Source organism: Tachyglossus aculeatus, chromosome 3 (genome assembly GCF_015852505.1).
Source record: "Tachyglossus aculeatus isolate mTacAcu1 chromosome 3, mTacAcu1.pri, whole genome shotgun sequence".
Taxonomy (NCBI): domain Eukaryota; kingdom Metazoa; phylum Chordata; class Mammalia; order Monotremata; family Tachyglossidae; genus Tachyglossus; species Tachyglossus aculeatus.
The window spans coordinates 33,601,459-33,617,709 of NC_052068.1; positions in this window are offsets into that span (position 1 = coordinate 33,601,459).

The following is a 16,251-nucleotide window of genomic DNA, read 5'->3' on the forward strand; positions in this document are numbered from 1 at the left end:
TCTCTTCACTAGGGCTCATTGCTTCTCCTTACCAAAGAAGAACCTGATGAAAGAGAGAATCAGGTGTGGCCTGGTTTGCTCCCTTACCCTGATGTTGTGTAGCCATGCTGAGCCTTAATTAGCATCAGCTTGGATTTCCCTTCAGGAATCCCAACAATCTGAGGAGAGTCTGTCCAGCCCTCCAGGCCTGGAGCCGGAGTTCTCTGCCATGGCTGGGGAGATTCTGACACTGAAAATGTAAGCAATTGGAATGGGCTTAATAATTAATTATCATTAGGCTATTAATTAATCATTTACTTTGTGCCAGTCACTATACATATTTGCCCCAGTGCTTAGAACAGTGCTTGGCACATAGTAAGCGCTTAACAAATACCATCATTGTTATACTAACTGCCGGGAGGGATCCAAGATATTCAGATCAGACACAGTCACTGGCACTCTAGTGGTTCGCAGTCGAAGAGGTAGAGACAAGGATGTCTAATCCACATTTTACAGTTGAGAAACTGAGGCACAGACTTCATTCATTCATTCAATCGTATTTATTGAGCGCTTACTGTGTGCAGAGCACTGTACTAAGCGCTTGGGAAGTACAAGTTGGTAACATATCGAGACGGTCCCTACCCAATAGCGGGCTCACAGTCTAGAAGGGGGAGACAGACAACAAAACAACACATATTAACAAAATAAAAAGAATAGTAAATATGTACAAGTGAAATAGAGTAATAAATCTGTACAAACATATATACAGGTGCTGTGGGGAGGGGACGGAGGTAGGGTGGGGGGGATGGGGAGGGGGAGGAGGGGGAGAGGAAGGGGGGCTCAGTCTGGGAAGGCCTCCTGGAGGAGGTGAGCTCTCAGTAGGGCTTTGAAGGGAGGAAGAGAGCTATTTTGGTGGATGTGCAGAGGGAGGGCATTCCAGGCCAGGGGAAGGACGTGGGCCGGGGGTCGATGGCGGGACAGGTGAGAACGAGGCCCAGTGAGGAGGTTAGTGGCAGAGGAGTGGAGGGTGCGGGCTGGGCTGGAGAAGGAAAGAAGGGAGGTGAGGGAGGAGGGGGCGAGGGAATGGACAGCCTTGAAGACTAGAGTGAGGAGTTTTTGCCTGATGCATAGGTTGATTGGTAGCCACTGGAGATTTTTGAGGAGGGGAGTAACATGCCTGCTCAAGGCCTCAAAGCAGGCCAGTGGCAGAGCTGAGGTCAGAACACAGTTTCCTCACAACCAGTCCCCTACTGCCTCCCTGTGTTCTTGCCCATAGTGAGAGGTTTTCCATTGCAATTATTTCAGCAAACGATTGGGAAAATATTGGTTTCTTTTAACAGTAGCATGCTGGGTTATCTGATTGGTGTTGGTGGTTTAAAAGAAATACTGTCTCCAAATATTTTCCTCCCAAATTAGTTCAGTGCTTTAGTTGTTTTATTAATCATCATCATCATTCATTATTAAATGATTATTATGGTATTCAAATGCTCTATGCCAAGCACTTAGCTAAGCACTGGATAGATGCAGGATAATGAGGGAAGACACAGACTCTGTCCCATATGGAGCTCACAATCTAAGAGGTAGAGAGAGAAGGTAGTTTATCACTATTTCACGGATGAGGAAACTGAGGCACAGACACAAAGAACAAGTGACTGGCCCAAGTCAACAGCAGGCGTGTGGAAGAGCTGGGACTGGAACTCCGATCTCAATCAATCAAACAAATTTATTGAGTGCTTACTGTGTACGTATACTAAGTGCGTGAAAAAGTATAATATGACAGAGTTGGTAATAATAATAATAGTAATTGTGGGATTTGTTAAGCGCTTTCTTTATTCTAAGCTCTGGGGTGGATACAAGCAAATTGGTTTGGACACAGTCCCTGTCCCACATGGGGCTCCCAGTCTCAACCCCCATTTTGCAGATGAAGGAACTGAGGCCCAGAGAAGTGAAGTAACTTGCCCAAGGTCAAACAGCAGACAAGTGGCAGCACTGGGATTAGAACCCATGACCCTCTGACTCTCAGGACCTTGCTCTATCCACTATGTCTGTCCAAATAATAATAATAGTAATGATGGCATTTGTGAAGTGCTTACTATGTGTGAAGCACTGTTCTAAGCGCTGGGATGGATGCGAAGGAGGTTGCAGTCTAGAGAGGGAGTTTATGATGCTTATTCTATGGTCTCCTGGTGGTCTTTCTGGCCCTAGGGCAGAAAAAGATTGCTATCTGCCCTGCACAGCCTGTGTGGCAGGGTTTAGTTATCTTATCACTGCATTGTGGGGAGAGAATTCTGAGCTCCTTGTTGAAGACTTAAATCTGTTTAAAACCCTAAACGGGAATAGAGCTGGTGCAATCATTGCTCCAGATGCCAAGATATTAAACACTTCAGAAGGCTTTCCATCTCCCGGTATTTCACGGGCCCTCATTGGGCCAGAGACTTTCATTTGACAGGTCTATTAAGAAATAGTCACCTGCACTTAAAAAAAAAACCCAAACAGAAATCCAGGAGAAGTGAAAGCAAAACGTCTATTCTCTGCAAGGGAATCCATAGTCACAAGCACCATACAGCCTTTGCATACAAAGGAGAAGGAGAGGTGTAATGAATAGCAGAAAATGCTGGTTATACAAATAACCAATGGAAGTGTTCGTGAGGTGTTATCCTAACAACGGGGGAGAGAAGACAAAAGCCCTACTACTTGGCTCAAGAAGCTAAAGTTGTTATCAAGGTTTAGAACTTTTTTCAGTTGGGGTTCAAATCTAATTCAGAATTTGTGGAACTGACAGCAGTTGATAATAATAACAATAATTATCATAATCATAACGTAATAAGCATTGGGATTGATACAAGAGAATCAGGCCAGACAAAGTCCCTCTCCCATGTGGGGTACACAGTCTAAGCAGGAGGGAGATCAGGTAATGGGTTAAACCCCCATTTTACAGATGAAGGAACTGAGGCACACAGGCCTGTGCTCTTTCCACTGGGTTTTGTACAGTCTCTAGCAGGCAAAAATCTAGGCCACAAATGCTCGTTGTGGACAGGAAATGTGTCTGTTTACTGAACAATTGTATTATTCCAAGTGCTTAGTACAGTGCTTTGTGCACAGTAAGTGCTCAATAAAGACTATGGAATAAATGAATGAACTGCTACTGTTATGACATCATCCTCTCCTAGGTACAGTCTCTGAGCAGGAGAAGCTGGACTGCATAATAATAATAATAATAATAATAATAATAATAATAATATGTGTTTCATAAAATTTTTCTTTGGAGAATTTGTCTCATGTTTTCAGTACATGTGTAGAATTGTAGACTCAGAAGGGGCATTTATTTCAAATGTTAGCACTTTTTTTCCCTTTAAAAATTAATTCGTATTCCCAATCATTTCAAGAAGGATCAGCTTTTCCATTTGACATTTGTCCAAACTACAGACTAGGTGACTATCTCTCATTCTTACCTGCATTTAAGTTGTACTGAAACCCATGTACATGGATAGTTGTTCTTTAAGCATTTATTTTAAAATTTTGCTTTTAAACTTGGTGCGTATTATAATTACAACTGATTATGCCCACAGTTTAACCTTTTGACTTTTTTCACTCCCCAAAACATACCATATTTTAAACGTGCCTGTCTATTAGACCCAGGCAACTATATCCCAGACTAAGCCCCCTTTTTCCTCTCCTCCTCCCCATCCCGCCCGCCCTACCTCCTTCCCCTCCCCACCACTTGTATATATTTGTACAGATTTATTGCTTTATTTATTTTACTTGTACATATTTACTATTCTATTTATTTTGTTAATGACGTGCATATAGCTCTAATTCTATTTGTTCTGATGATTTTGACACCTCTCTACATGTTTTGTTGTCTGTCTCCCCCTTCTAGACTGAGAGCCCATTGTTGGGTAGGGACCGTCTCATATGTTGCCTACTTGTCCTTCCCAAGCACTTAGTACAGTGCTCTGCACACAGTAAGCACTCAATAAATATTGAATGAATGAATAATGATGGCATTTGTTAAGCGTTTACTATGTGCAAAGCACTGTTCTAAGCACTGGGGGGGATACAAGGTGATCAGGTTGTCCCACGTGGGGCTCACAGTCATTAATCCCCATTTTATAGATGAGGTAACTGAGACTCAGAGAAGTTAAGTGACTTGCCCAAGGTGACACAGCAGACATGTGGCAGAGTCAGGATACAAACCCATGACCTCTGACTCCCAAGCCCGAGCTCTTTCCACTGAGCCATGCTGCTTCTCAGGACAGCCATTCCCTTGGGAGTTCACCACCTCCGTCTCGCAGGATTGAACTTAACCTTGATTCCTGAGCCATGGCGGGGTGGGGGGAGCCTGTGGAGGGTAGTGGGGGGCTTGAGCCTTCTCCTGTAAAAATCAGGACAAACAATCTAGGAAACATGACGGGTAGAAGGGTTATAAACCCTGTATTCATCACTGTGAAGTAATAGTTGGGATTATCACAACTTCCTGCTGATATGTATCACTACCTTTTTGAGCAGAAGATGTGATTCTTTTTATAAAGGGGAACTGAATATTGTTCGTGGCATGAGTTTGTGCAAGTGCTGGGTGTATACAGTATCCTAGTCTAAACATGTATATACAATCAGTGCTTTTTTCCAGCCCCATCCTCGCAAAAATATTCCAGAACAGTCCATTTGTGGGTAGACAGATGGTCAAGAAACCAGTCTTCAGGGCTCCAAAATCCCCTCCTCCATCCACTTATCTTTCCCTATACAATCTGTTCACTCTCTTGATTGGTGTCTAACATTTATTAACTAGGCCCTGCCACTTTTCTGCTGGGTAGCCTTAGGTTTAGTTTACCTATGCCTGGGTCACCTCATCTGTAAAATGGGGATTAAATTCTCCTCCCTCTGATTTAGACTGTGAGCCCTATGTAGGTCAGAGTTGGTGTCCATCCTGGCTAAGCTGTATCAACCCCAGCACTCAGAACAGTGCTTGACACATAGTAAGCGCTTAACAAATACAAATAAGCATCTACTGTTTGTCTAACACTTCCTTCTGAAACAGAGTCTTGGGGTTCTTTCTGAGTTAAAAAAGGTTTTCTATAAAATGAAACTTTTGTAACAGAGTGAGTCATAAGCATACTGCCGGTACTGAATAAATAGACATAGGACTGGATTGTAGCAGTGAGATTCGATTTGGGATAAAGTGTAGGACGAAGACACAAGTGAAGGTAATGTACCTGAGATGAAGATTCATCATCTGTATTTTCCCATGTCTCAGAACTGAGGCTTGTCTGTCATTCCAGATGAGAAACATTATTATCAGGATAGTTGATACAAAGTGTAAAAATGAATCATAATATGCCTATGAGGTATGACTTTATGGCCATTCTGAATATCAATAAAAATATGTGCTTAATTCCCTTGTACTAGTGAGCATGACTGTTTAGGAACATAAAGCTGAATGTTGCAAAAGATATGTCAGAACATTGTGGAGATTTTTTCATGTGTATACAAAGTCTTTGCTACATATCTCATAGAGCTGAATTTATGTGCGAGACTCAAACATGTTATAATCAGGGCATTCTCCTTGTCAGAATGTGACAAAATAGAGTTCTTTTCATGGGGGTGGTGAAAAGTCCACAGAAGACATTCAGCAAATATTGTCCCAACAAAAGCAAAGACATCCAGGATAGAAATAGGTTAAAAGGAAGGATAGATTAATTAAGAGAACTGTACTAAACCCGGGTACAGTGGAGGGGGTTTGAGACGTATTTATATGCTACACGTTGAAGTGTTTAATATTTGTAAAGCAATGTACTGAGCACTGGAGTTGATCCAAGGTAATCAAGTTGGGCATAGTTTCTTATACACATGGGGATCACAGTCTAAATAGGAGAGAGTAGGATTGAATCCCTATTTTCAGACGAGGGAATTGAGGGACAGTGATTTCCCCGAGGTCACAAAACACACAAGTGACAGAGCCAGGTTTAGAACCCAGGTCCTTAGGCTTCCAAGTCTATGCTTTTCACTCTAGGCCACACTGCTTTCCATGCTTTGTCCTTACTTTCATCAAGTTAGTTGTCCTGGAAGTTCCCTTCTTCAAAGTGCTTTTAAAATCACATCTCCTACAGGTGGCCTTCCCTGATCGATCGCTCATTTCTCCACTTGTCATTTCTAATTCCCTACCTGCCATTTCAGCTCTTTGCCCACCACTTAAGGGTCTAAGGGCTCACAACCCCATAGCAGTTATGAACACGTATATCTCTAGACTCTATTAGTTCTTCCTAGCAGTGTGGCCTAGAGGGAAAAGCATGGGCCTGGGAATCAGAGGACCTGGTTTCTAATCCTAGCTCAGCTACTTGCTTGCTCTGTGACCTTGAACAAATCACTTAATCAATCAATCAATCAATCGTATTTATTGAGCGCTTACTATGTGCAGAGCACTGTACTAAACGCTTGGGAAGTACAAATTGGCAACACATAGAGACAGTCCCTACCCAACAGTGGGCTCACAGTCTAAAACTTAAGTTACTTATGCCTTGTTTTCTCAACTGTAAAAATGGGGATTCAATACCCATCCTACTTCCTACTGGGAGCCCCATGTGGACTATGCCCATCCTGTTTAATTCATACCTTACCCTCGTACTTAGAGCATTCATTCATTCATTCAATCATATTTATTGAGCACTTACAGTGTGCAGAGCACTGTACTAAGCGCCTGGGAAGTACAAGTTGGCAACATATAGAGATGGTCCCTACCCAACAGCGGGCTCACAGTCTAGAAGGGGGGGGAGACATAGGACAAAACAAAACATATTAACAAAATAAAATAAATAGAATAAATATGTACAAATAAAATAAATAAATAGAGTAATAAATACATAAAAACATATATACAGGTGCTGTGGGGAGGGGAAGGAGCAGTGCTTGACACGTAGTAAGCGCTTAACAAATGCCATCATTAACACCATCATTACCTATAATTTATTTTAGTGTCTGTGTCTGTCGCCTTTGATAGACTGTGAGCCCCTTGAAGGCAGGGATTGTATCTACTATCTCTACTGTACTCTCCCCAAAATTTAGAACAGTCCTTTGTACCCAGTAGGTGTTCACTATATACTTTTGATTAATTGGATTGACCCCTCCCACCCCGGAACAAAATTACCCCCCCTCCGTAGTTCCAATGGTCCAGTCCCATCTCACCTTCTGGTTTAAAATTGAAAGTTGACAGTTCTGGGATCTCTTTTGCAGGGGAAGAAAAGCACTTAAACCTGGTAAAATGATTCATTCATTCAATCATATTTATTGAGTGCTTATTGTGTGCCGAGCACTTTGGACTGCTAAAATTAAGAAAGTGTTCTTAGAAAGTGGATTTCTCCATGATATTCCAAATCACTTTGTAGATCATTTATCAATCGTTCAATCAATGACAGTAATAGCATTATTCTTCCTCTATCACACCAGTACCTACTGAGAATAAAGTCCTGCACTAAGTGCTTGGGGAAAGTAGGAGAGAGGCAAAACATATAGGGACCGTCTCTATATTGCCAACTTGTACTTCCCAAGTGCTTAGTACAGCGCTCTGCACACATTAAGTGCTCAATAAACAAGATTGAATAAATGAATGAATACCTTCCCCATCAATCAATCAATCAATCAGTCGATTAATGGTATTTATTGAGCCCTTACTATATGCAGAGCACTGTGCTGAGCTCCTGGAAAAGTACAATATAATATAATTGGTAAACCTGATCCTTGACTATAAGGAGCTTACTGTCTACAGGAGGAGCTTGAAAGGCTGCAAGTTTACAACCTATAGGCCGTCACACTGGAAAATAATACTCTTTCTGGAAAATGCACAGTGCTTGGAGGTAACCGTGGGGGAGAATTTAGTCATCCTCCTCCCTGCACTCCCAACAGTGGCATCAGGTGTGCTGTGCTGAGGAGAGAGTAGCAATTTCCCTCAGGTAGCTGGAGTCCCGCTCCATGTACCTTCATGCCCTCTTAATTATGCCGAGGTTAATAGATGAAATAACCCAGTGAGGAAGAAAGACATGAGCCTGTGAAACTACAACAGTGAAGACATGCCAGAGGGAGAGTTAAGATCCAGTTAGAGAGAAAGGGGTCCACACTTGGGAACAAAGCCATTAACTATTACTAATGAATCTATACTACTAATGAATGATGTGGCATCTATAAATAGAAAATAAGGGTGACAGTCAGAAATGACACATATGAGGTATCACATGAAATGAGAAAGCCCTCATGGTGTCAGGCATATTTGACCCATTCCATAATTCAACGCTAATTTCCTCTTTCTAACTACTCACTAACATCTTTAATGAGGCTGGATTTTTGAAGAAGCTCAGTAGGGTTTGAATGACCTTGGAGCTAAGGAAAAGGACAGATGTAGAGAAGCAGCATGGCCTAGTGGAAAGAGCCAGAGGACCTGGTTTTTCATTCATTCAATTGTATTTATTGAGTGCTTGCTGTGTGTAGAGCACTGTACTAAGCATGGCTCATTGGAAAGGGCACGGGTTTTGGAGTCAGAGGTCATGGGTTCAAATCCCGGCTCTGCCAATTGTCAGCTGTGTGACTCTGGGCAAGTCACTTAACTTCTCTGGGCCTCAGTTACCTCATCTGTAAAATGGGGATTAAGACTGTGAGCCCCAAGTGGGAGAACCTGATCACCTTGTATCCTCCCCAGCGCTTAGAACAGTGCTTTGCACATGGTAAGCGCTCAACAAATGCCATCATTATTATTATTATTATTATTATTATTCAATCAATCAATCAATCAATCGTATTTATTGAGCGCTTACTATGTGCAGAGCACTGTACTAAGCGCTTGGGAAGTACAAATTGGCAACATATAGAGACAGTCCCTACCCAACAGTGGGCTCACAGTCTAAAAGGGGGAGACAGAGAACAGAACCAAACATACCAACAGAATAAAATAAATAGGATAGAAATGTACAAGTAAAATAAATAGAGTAATAAATATGTACAACCATATATACATATATACAGGTGCTGTGGGGAAGGGAAGGAGGTAAGATGGGGGGATGGAGAGGGGGACAAGGGGGAGAGGAAGGAAGGGGCTCAGTCTGGGAAGGCCTCCTGGAGGAGGTGAGCTCTCAGCAGGGCCTTGAAGGGAGAAAGAGAGCTAGCTTGGCAGATTGGCAGAGGGAGGGCATTCCAGGCCCGGGGGATGACGTGGGCCGGGGGTCGACGGCGGGACAGGCGAGAGCAAGGTACAGTGAGGAGATTAGCAGTGGAGGAGCGGAGGTTGCGGGCTGGGCAGTAGAAGGAGAGAAGGGAGGTGAGGTAGGAGGGGGCGAGGTGATGGAGAGCCTTGAAGCCCAGGGTGAGGAGTTTCTGCCTGATGCGCAGATTGATTGGTAGCCACTGGAGATTTTTGAGGAGGGGAGTAATATGTCCAGAGCGTTTCTGGACAAAGATAATCCGGGCAGCAGCATGAAGTATGGATTGAAGTGGAGAGAGACACGAGGATGGGAGATCAGAGAGAAGGCTGGTGCAGTAGTCCAGACGGGATGGGATGAGAGCTTGAATGAGCAGGGTAGCAGTTTGGATGGAGAGGAAAGGGCGGATCTTGGCAATGTTGCGGAGCTGAGACCGGCAGGTTTTGGTGACGGCTTGGATGTGAGGGGTGAATGAGAGAGCGGAGTCGAGGATGACACCAAGGTTGCGGGCTTGTGAGACGGGAAGGATGGTAGTGCCGTCAACAGAGATGGGAAAGTCAGGGAGAGGACAAGGCTTGGGAGGGAAGACAAGGAGCTCAGTCTTCGACATGTTGAGCTTTAGGTGGCGGGCGGACATCCAGATGGAGATGTCCTGAAGGCAGGAGGAGATGCGAGCCTGGAGGGAGGGGGAGAGAGCAGGGGCAGAGATGGAGATCTGGGTGTCATCAGCGTAGAGATGATAGTTGAAGCTGTGGGAGCGAATGAGGTCATCAAGGGAGTGAGTGTAGATTGAGAACAGAAGGGGACCAAGCACTGAACCTTGGGGAACCCCCACAGTAAGAGGATGGGAGGGGGAGGAGGAGCCTGCAAAAGAGACTGAGAAAGAACGACCGGAGAGATAAGAGGAGAACCAGGAGAGGACGGAGTCTGTGAAGCCAAGGTCAGATAGCGTGTTGAGGAGAAGGGGGTGGTCCACAGTGTCAAAGGCAGCTGAGAGGTCGAGGAGGATTAGGACAGAATATGAGCCGTTGGATTTGGCAAGCAGGAGGTCATTGGTGACCTTTGAGAGGGCAGTTTCCGTGGAATGAAGGGGACGGAAGCCAGACTGGAGGGGGTCGAGGAGAGAGTTGTTGTTGAGGAATTCTAGGCAGCGCGTGTAGACAATTCGCTCAAGGTTTCGCTCAAATAATATTATTATTATATTATACTATAATATTATAATATAATATTATTATTATTATTACAAATCAGCAATGTATAGAGATGGTCCCTACCCAACAACAGGCTCACGGTCTAGAAGGGGGAGACAGACGAAAAACAAAACAAGTAGACAGGTGTGAATACCATCAGCATAAATAGAATTATAGCTATACACACATAAGTAATAAAAGAAATAGAGTAATAAATATATGCAAATATACACAAGTGCTGTGGGGAGGGGAAGGGGAGTGGGTTTTAACCCTGGCTCTGCAGTTGTCTGGTATATGGGCTTGGGCAAGTCACTCAACTTCTCTGTACCTCAGTTACCTCATCTATAAAATCAATCTATCAATCAATCGTATTTTTTGAGCGCTTACTGTGTGCAGAGCACTGTACTAAGCTCTTGGGAAGTACAAGTTGGCAACATTTAGAGACGGTCCCTACCCAACAGTGGGCTCACAGTCTAGAAGATGGGGATTAAGCCTGTGAGCCCCATTTTGGACATGGACTTTGTCCAACCTAATTACCTTGTTTCTACCCCAGCATTTAGTACAGTGCCTGGCACATAGTGCTTAAAAGAAGCCATGAAAAGGAAGTTATTAGGTTCAGGGTGTGTATTTCTCCAAGTTTTTTTTTTTTTCTGAACATCTACGTAGCAGTTTTAAGTAGTAGGTAAGGCAGTGTTTTCCCTCTCAGTAAATTCAAATGTAAACAAGACCATCATTTTGGATCAGAGCCATATCCCACTTAGCATTCTGTCTCTAACAATGGCAACAGGATGTTTAGAGGATGTTTACCCTCTTAGATATCCATCCTAACACTGAGCATATTATCAATCAATCAATCAATCGTATATATTGAGCGCTTACTGTGTGCAGAGCACTGTACTAAGCGCTTGGGAAGTACAATTTGGCAACAAATATTATTATACTCCTAAACAGGCCTGAAGTAGCATTCTTGAGATACATTCCTAACCGAGTCCCTTAAATTCCTTAACTTTCAGTTTGCCTAGGGGTGAGTCACAGTAGTGTGGCTCAGAGGAAAGAGCCCAGGTTTGGGAGTCAGAGGATGTGGGTTCCAATCCCGGCTCTGCCACTCGTCTGCTGTGTGACCTTGGGCAGGCCACTTAACTTCTCTGTGCCTCAGTCCCCTCATCTGTAAAATGGGGATTAAGACTGTGAGCCCCATATGGGACAACCTGATTACCTAGTATCTACCCCAGCACTTAGAACAGTGCTCGGCACATAGTAAGCGCTTAACAAATACCATTATTATTATTATTGTTTTATTATTCTTTCTTCTTTGGGACCTGTGTCTCCCTTTTGACTTCTGTTTTAAGATAACCAGTGTCCTTCGGGGTAGAATATGTGGTCAACATTTCTTGTCTCAATCCCATTTTTAAAAATGTTGGGATTTGCCATTTAGTCAGAATGGGGCCTCGCTAGATATCATTTCCGACTTTCATTTTCCGGGGAGAAGAGAGGAAGGGAGTGAAAGAAAGTACACGAAGAAGGGTCTGGGAAGCTTGCCAGTTTAGAGACGGTATGTTACTGACATTATTATTATGGTATTATTATTACAGCCTAAGGAAGAGAAAGAGTAGGGATTTAATTCCCACTTTGAGGAAACTGAGGTACAGAACACTTTAAGCAATTTGCCCATAGTCACATGGCAGGCAAGTGGCAAAGCTGGGATTAGAATTCAGATCTACTTCGGTTCTAATTGATGGGGTAAATTTGATAGGACATTTTTGAATCCAGAATCAGGATTTTGAGACTGAATAAAGAATCTAGCAGCAGCAGCAGGGATTTGGATTTTAATTAAGTTTAGAGATTCTGATGACTTAATTAAGGTTGGCTGTTATTGTGTTTGTTGACTGCTTTACTGGGTCAAACTAGTCCCCAGTAACTCCTTTACTGGGTCTTCTCCTTATCTGACTTTTAAATTTAATTGGAACCTGCCTTATTAATTTTTTGGGGAAAGGGCTTTTTGTTCTTGGATATTTTCCTTCCACCCCTGTTGTGGGATCAAAGAAAGACAAAACGGAAGAAGAGCATGAAACTGGCACTATCTCCAGAGCAGCGGTTTGCACTAATCAGTTGTACCCAAATATTTAACATCTCAGTGGCAAAGTTGGAGTCCACCATCCATTAAAAGGAATAGAAAGGCTTCATACTTTCCTATAGGAGTATTATCATTATTTTATTAGGTTTCCTGAATTAAATCAACTTGGTGCCAGAAGCTTGAATGGAGAAAAGAAACTATTTTCTCGTTTGCTACCTTTCATTTTTTAAATAAGGCAATGAGGGCAGTGTGGTCTAGTAGAAAGAACATGGGTTTGGGAGTCAGATTACCTGGGTTCTAATCTTGGTTCTGCCAGTTGCCTGACTAATTAATTGAGTGATTGTTAGGTGACCTTTGGCAAGTCACTTAATTTCTCAGTGCCTCAGTTTCCTCATCTGTAAAATGGGGATTCAGTTCAACACCTTATCTCCTTCCTGCTTAGGCTCTGAACCCCACATGGGGCAGGAACTTCCCAGCACAGTGCTTAGAACAATGTTTGACAAATCGTGAGCACTTAAATAGCACTTAAAAAGGGAGCCAGAAGAAACCATCATAGAGTTAGGAAAATGGGTTGAACGATCAATAGAACTGCTTCTCAGACAAATAGGTGGTGGATAATAATAATTCTGGTATGTGTTAAATGCTTACTTTGTGCCAGGCAACGTACTAAGTGCTGGAGCAGATACAAGGAAATCGGGTTGGACACAATCCCTGTCCTACATGAAGCTCACAGTCTCAATCCTCATTTTACAGATGAAGTAACTGAAGCCCAGAGGAGTGAAGTGACTCACCCAAGGTCACCCAGCAGACAAGTGGCAGTGGTGGGATTAGAACTCATGACCTTCTAATTCCCAGGCCTGTGCTCTATCCATTTTGTCATGCTGCTTCTCATTACCCGTCAAAAAATAAAAGAAATAAAAAATGCACGTCTGCATGATCCAAACCCAACAGTTCTAGTTCCAACTCGAGCTGGGGTTGTCCGTCCCCTCCTCCTCCCACAGTGGCCTGTTCTTGTCCCATCCTTCGGTTCTCCCCTCTCCCCTGTGGGCCATCCCTCCCTTTGCCCTACTCTCTTCCCCGCCACATAGCACTTGTGTATATTTGTACGTATTTATTACTCTATTCATTTTATTAATGATGTGTATATAGCTATAATTCTATTTATTCTGATGGTATTTACACCTATCTCCTTATTCTGTTTTGTGGTCTGTCTCCCCCTTCTAGACTGTGAGCCCATGGTTGGGTAGGGCCCGTCTCTTTAGGTTGCCGATTTGTACTTCCCGAGCGCTTAGTCCAGTGCTCTGCACACAGTAAGCGCTCAACAAATATGATTGAATGAATGAATGAATGAAAGAATGATGGTATTGATACCTGTCTACACGTTTTGTTTTGTGGTCTGTCTCCCCCTTCTAGACTGTGAGCCCATTGTTGGGTACGACTGTCTCTATATGTTGTCGATTTGTACTTCCCAAGTGCTTAGTCCAGTGCTCTGCACACAGTAAGTGCTCAATAAATACGACTGAATGAATGTTGCCGATTTATACTTCCCAAGCGCTGTCACCCGTTGTCCGGGGATGGGTTCATTCAGTAATCGGCGAGGAGAGAGAGAGAGAGAGAGAGAGAGGGAGAGGGAGAGAGGGAGAGGCCAGGGACAGAAAGCCTGAGTTTTATATAAAATTTATTCCGCGAGGCGAATTGAATTATATAATTGTTTAGGCGCAATGGATTGAACTTCCCTTTTGGGAAAAATGTAATCAATTAGTAATATTAGAGCTTCCCTAACGGGAGGAACACACATATACATTACTCGCGTGTGGCAGAACCCCCAGGTCCCACCCAGGCGGAATTCCCTTACAGTTCGTTTGCACTCGTGAGCACTTCCCACTCGGGAGGAATCCACTTGAGTTACACACCCATGGGGGAAGCCCCTAGCTCCCACCCACGAGGATTTTCCATTTGGGAGGAATCCATTCATTCGTTCCATCCCCATGCTGAAGCGCTTGGCTTCCAGCCCCACGAGCGTCCAGCGGGACGGGACCCTCATCTATCCATCCCACGGCTCCTCACTCGGTGCAGGCAGAGCGGGCTTCTCACGCTCTTGCCAGAGGCGCCTTGCAGCTGCTGCAAGTCTCGATCCTCTGCCCAGAGGGCCAGAGGCCGCAGGTATTTATCACCTGTGTTCCTAGGCCATTCCAGTTTCCGGCCTTAGTTTGTCCAATGTCTGCCCTCCCCGCTCCTCCGCACCTAATTTGATTGGTACGGGGGCGAGGGACACCTTCTGTATTCCCAGCTTGGGCTGTCAATCAAGCAGTTTTGGTTGTGGGGGTGGTATCCCACCCTCACTTCCAAGTTCTGGCTGCTGGCTCAGGTGGCCACGAGATAGCATTTGACCTTGAGATGGCTGGTACCCAAGGGTCACCTTGGGACAAGGGCTTAGTACAGTGCTCTGCACACAGTAAGCACTCAGTAAGTACGAATGAATGAATAAATGAGTGAATGAATGAGTGAATGGATGAATGAATAGACGGATGAATGAATGGATGAATGAATGAATAGATGGATGGATGGATGGAATGGATGAGTGAATGAGTGAATGAATAATAATAATGAAAATGGTATTTGTTAAGCACTTACTACATGCAAAGCACTGTTCTAAGCTCAGGAGGGCATACAAGGTGATCATGTTGCCCCACGTGGGGCTCACAGTCTTCATCCCCATTTTCCAGATGGGAGAATTGAGGCCCAGAGAAGTGAACTGAGTTGCCCAAGGTCACACAGCTGACAAGCGGCGGAGTGGGGATTTGAAATCATGCCCTCTGACTCCCAAGCCCGGGCTCTTTCCACTGAGCCACTCTGCTTCTCTATGAATGCATGGGAATGAATGAATGCAGGCATGAATGAGTGAATGAATGCCTATGAATGAATGAATGCATGCATGAATGAGTGAATGAATGCGTATGAATGAATGAAGGCATGAATGAGTGAATGAATATCAATGAATGAATATCTATGAATGAATGAATGTGTGCATAATAACAATAATAATAATGGTATTTGTCAAGCGCTTACTATGTGCAAAACACTGTTCTAAGCTCTGGGGGTGATACAAGGTGATCAGGTTGTCCCACAAGGGGCTCACAGTCTTCATCCCCATTTTCCAGATGAGGGAATTGAGGCCCAGAGAAGTGAAATGAGTTGCCCAAGGTCACACAGCTGACAAGTGGTGGAGCGGGGATTCGAACCCACGCCCTCTGACTCCCAAGCCTGGGCTCTTTCCACTTAGCCATGCTGCTCCTCTATGAACGCATGCATGAATGAGTAAATGAATGCCTATGAATAAATGAATGCAGGCATGAATGAGTGAATGAATGCATATGAATGAATGTGTGCATGAATGAATGAATGTATGCAGGCATGAACGAGTGAATGTATGCATATGAATGCATGCATTAATGAGTGAGTGAGTGAATGCGTGAATGAGTGAAAGCATATGAATGAATGAATGCATATGAGTGAATGAATGCATATGAATGAATGAGTGAGTGAATGAATGAGTTAATGAATGCCTATGAATGAATGAATGCATATGAATGAATGAGTGAATGAGTGAGTGAATGAATGCCTATGAATGAATGAATGCCTATGAATGAATGAGTGAATGAATGCCTTTGAATGCATGCATGAATGAGTGAATGAATGCATATCATCATCAATCATATTTATTGAGCGCTTACTGTGTGCAGAGCACTGTACTAAGCCCTTGAGCACTGAATGAATGAATGAGTGAATGAATGATTGAATGAATGCCTACGAATGAATGAGTGAATGA